The 4,701-nt window shown below is 37.3% G+C and overlaps 1 long non-coding RNA gene across 2 annotated transcripts; it reads left to right on the plus strand.

Annotated features, from left to right (window-relative positions):
• Positions 1-83: 83 nt before the first annotated feature.
• On the plus strand, positions 84-2,649 carry LOC108632626 (uncharacterized). Of its 2 annotated transcripts, XR_003390105.1 has the most exons (4): positions 84-1,292; positions 1,380-1,574; positions 1,660-1,974; positions 2,065-2,649. It is a non-coding gene; the product is annotated as an uncharacterized LOC108632626 (long non-coding RNA). The 2 variants fall into 2 exon arrangements; XR_001916980.2 differs by having other exon boundaries at positions 84-1,574.
• The last annotated feature ends 2,052 nt before the right edge of the window (positions 2,650-4,701 follow it).

Below are 4,701 nucleotides of genomic sequence, written 5' to 3' on the forward strand. Positions count from 1 at the left end.
CCACCTTCCAAGCTGCGCGAAACGGTCCCACACTCTCGGTGAACAGAGTATAGATACGCACGTCTGACGCTGCGAGGAAATCCTACCTTAACGGCGGCCGGTGAATCACCGCGCGGCGTCTTTGCAAGCGCGGCGGGTGGCGAACTTCCGTATGGAGGGATCGGTAGCCGTATTCGGGGACCGAGGGCGTATCGTAACTATTCGTCACAACCTTATATTGTACAAAATCTATAATTTTATCAGTCTAAGTGTCTTTAATGCCATTAAATTTTTTCCTGGTTTTCTGTGGGTGCCGCGAAACAGAATCTTAAAGCTAATTTGGTCTTCATACATCTGCTAGTGTCTTTGTTCATTTTGTATTAATTATAATATCATCTTATGTGCACGTTATATTGTAATACACTGGGGTAACACTTAACTTCTACTTTCTAGTAATTTCCTCTCTCTATGATCATTATGAGCACATTGAACGAGCTTTTCCCCGCAACTGAAGATAAGTAAGGTTGACCGCGCTAAGATTTTGACTTCAAAACGGAAACGGGTGGAGAGGGAAAGTCAAAAATTATGGGTAAACATTGGCGTCACTACCCTTGTGATTGGTTGGTCATGTGTGATTTGCCAATAGCCTTGTTTGTTGGAAGAAGGATATTCTTCATATATGTTTAGACTAAGTTTTCGTTTGGCCCTTGAGGTAAACAGTAAAAGCGTATAATAACGCGATCACTAGAATTAACCGAAGAAACGTAAATACATGCACCGTAACCATGCTTACTCACATAAAACCCATGGATTTCGATCTGACTCTGATTGTTGCTTATCAACCGGCGATCTATGTTCTCATTTCCGTCGTAAAGAGCGGAAGCTAAGAGTTAAAGCTAATGCGCGAGAATCGCCGAGATCAAAGTGATTAGCTCGAAAAGGCAAACGAAGACGTACATATATGCCATTTACATTGCGTGTCGAAGTTTTTGCATAATGATTTTCGCACGACAGTTCCTCCGCGGAGTTGATGACGTCGTGTAGACGTCACTTAAAATTTAGTCAACTGATCGGACAAGCTAGCAAGCACTCGGTAACTTTTTCTCTACAATAAACATCGAAAACTGTGAATTCGATTATTGTGCGGAAGCTGGTTATAATTATTTAAATATTTATTCAGTACATATGCTTTTCAATTAATTTACAATAAGATACTTAATTTTAATTGTAATGTAAGTAGAAACGTAGGAGACAGTCAGGGCGTTTATGGTTGAGAAGCAAAGTGTAACAATGCTAACAACATGTAACGCCCGGTAGGTATCGTTTAAACATTGCACAGAAGCACGCCTTGGTGCATTATACGTTCTTTCAATTTCACATTCCACTTGTATTTTTTGCAGGTACCTCAGCTTCCGTTGGGTCACACAATAGACGTGCGCCTATGCTCAGTTTCGTGCGTTGTTCGAAGTTATTGGACAATGGATGAAAGAGGTCGAGCCATTCACACTTCATCCGACAAAGAGACGTGCAGTGCTGCTAGCTGTGGGACAGAAACTGGTAGGCTGGACTTCCTGGCGATATAGGGACGATTAAATGTAAGTGTTCGTCATTCAATGATGTTCGCCATTCCCTGTCTATTGTACGCAGAGCTGCCTGTTTACTCGATTTTCTTATTAAAAGTTGAATGCCCACGACTGAATCAATTGGGGATGGTTCATGCAAAAGCCCGGAAATGCAGAAAATGCAGCTTTCTGTTTTAAATTCTGATTGAAGTATACCAAGCATACTTGGCTGATATGAAGTGTCGTTTAATTATGGAAAATGTAATTAAAATTCCTTGGCCAGAAGTTTGGAATTAGCCCTGAAGGACTAATAGATTGCTGTGATGTGCCGAAGAAGCATGCTATGAGTTGGAAGTCTGAGATTTGTGGAGTATCGATAAATTCTCCTGCTCCAACTTTTCTTGCTTGCACCACAGGCATGGCTAAAGTACAGGTAATGGTTTTATTAATATTTACATGATATCCAAGCATGATTAAAAAGTAAATTTAATTATCTAAACAGGTTTTTTTCATGTTTTTCCAGAAATATGCCAATCAGACATACCACAAGGTGCACTTTGGCTGGTCATGACTATTTCAGTCAACTCCCTTTAACCAAATTTAGGATATTGCGAATGCTGGGAAAACAATAGAACACTAGACTGAGTTGAAAAACCATATATTGTGCCTCGGACTATAAGAGAAGTTGTAGAAACAATGCTTTTCGTACTTTCGCATGATACAAACACTCTTCGCTTTAGACTGTAACTTGAAGGAATGGATCTAACGTGGTCTTCTTCATTCCTATTAAGTACTTTTATTTTAATTATATTAAGTTTTTTGCTTTTAGCTTTCATTTCCATTTTCAATATAATTCATATAGCTTGTGTGTACTTGTATACACTGTTGTTTCGATCTCATCATCTTCTAAAAGTGGTAAATGTCATTGTAACAATCATTTATGTCAATAAACAGATATAGAAATTAATAAAAATTATACTTACTTATCAAGAAATCATGGTTGTGTCACTTGATTTTACCGTTTTTGACTGTCATCGTACAATCAAATTGTGGTTATTCCTCAAAGGTCTTTGTAAATATTGTTGCGTCTGGGAGTGGTGCATGTGGCTGTAATCGATTATGTGAATTGTTTAAAAACATCTGGGGAGCAAAATGTTTTGTGCTCTTAAAAAACTCTCTAGTTCTTATGAAGCTTCTCCAGTAAAATATGCTGCTTTATGCCGCATGCTTCTGCTCACGGTTTTGATCCAAAATGTAATGTAATTTACTTACATTCCTATTAAGTACTTTTATTTTAATTATATTAAGTTTTTTGCTTTTAGCTTTCATTTCCATTTTCAATATAATTCATATAGCTTGTGTGTACTTGTATACACTGTTGTTTCGATCTCATCATCTTCTAAAAGTGGTAAATGTCATTGTAACAATCATTTATGTCAATAAACAGATATAGAAATTAATAAAAATTATACTTACTTATCAAGAAATCATGGTTGTGTCACTTGATTTTACCGTTTTTGACTGTCATCGTACAATCAAATTGTGGTTATTCCTCAAAGGTCTTTGTAAATATTGTTGCGTCTGGGAGTGGTGCATGTGGCTGTAATCGATTACGTGAATTGTTTAAAAACATCTGGGGAGCAAAATGTTTTGTGCTCTTAAAAAACTCTCTAGTTCTTATGAAGCTTCTCCAGTAAAATATGCTGTTTTATGCCGCATGCTTCTGCTCACGGTTTTGATCCAAAATGTAATGTAATTTACTTTAGTTTAAAAATTAATTAAATCATTATAATAGGTCGTTTCTTGGCAATTTTTTGAAAGCAGATAATTTAAAAATTCTCAAAGTAAAATATATTCCATCCTTTCATTGGCGTTAAGTTAAAGATCCATACCTTTTCGAATGTAATGGGAACCTGAAGCTTAATTCATGGCTTATGCCCGTATGTTAATTACATTCCTTCTTAGCACACTTGTAACCATTAATTTTTGCTGGCTTCTTAATCATGCACATTGATTTTACCTAAGAAGCCAAGTAGCTGTAAGAGAATGATGTACTCACCTGTGTGCTTCGAGGCAGAATATATATAAAAATGTAGCCAGTCGTACAACCTGATTACTCTGTAAATTCACAAGAGCATGTCGAAATTCGCTATATGGGATTTTCAAATTAAGAGGGCATACACCTTTTCGATATGTCACAAACGTTCAACAGCGATGCACTTTTACGCGTCCACTTCTCATCGATAAATACATGCGAACCACAATATATATTATTCCTTGATTTTTTCGTCTACAGTTTCTTATAAACGTAACATACTGCAAATTAAAACGAAGTCCACGGGAAATCACATTCATCGTAATTGATCATATATTGCTTTGCTAAGACATGTGTCGCGCCGGATGAGGACATTTAATTTCATCGATGGTATCGTCTCCAACAATGCCATCAGGCGTCGCGTCAAAATATGGGTATTCGCTGTTAATCAATAAACTGCAATCATTTACATCTACCCCCAAAATCTCCTGCAATTTTTTTCTTACCAAAATCTCTTTTTCTTTACTCTACTCAACTGGGGCTTTTGTTAGTTCAGTGAGATAGAGAATGTTTTGTACAAGATTTTGACCCGAGGTCGTTTCCCTTTTGCAACAAATTTTTCCGAAATTCGAAGCAGTAAGTAATGTCCGATGTACGTGATGCCACTGCGGGTTTTCATGCTGACCCCGCATAATATATTTCAGTACGTCTCGGTTTCTCTGCTGATGTCCCCTGATTTCAGCTGTTCATACATATTGTCATCGATATCCGGCCATTCAGCTTTCGGTCCGTGATCTTTATTTAAACTTACGAACAGAGACATCTAATGGTTTTGTCGCTGTCATGCGTTTCTTGTGTTTCTCACGACGAATAATACTTTTTTCTTCAAATATTGTTGTTCGTGCTAGTAGCTTCTTACCTATCGCGTAAGAAGCTCGACTCGTGGCTTTCAGAGTATTATGCTGAACAATTGCTGCTTTTACGCGTGGTCCGTAAAAACCTTTTTTCCAAAATGTACACCTTTACTGCCAATGTATTTACAAATAATTGAATTACTATTTACTTTCTACAGAATTGTTGGTAAACTCGTACAATAAACTTTCGGCATTATTTGTGACGCGTTTC

Source organism: Ceratina calcarata, unplaced genomic scaffold, assembly GCF_001652005.2.
Source record: "Ceratina calcarata isolate Rehan_Ccalc_2016 unplaced genomic scaffold, ASM165200v1 scaffold1624, whole genome shotgun sequence".
NCBI classification, from domain to species: Eukaryota; Metazoa; Arthropoda; class Insecta; order Hymenoptera; family Apidae; genus Ceratina; species Ceratina calcarata.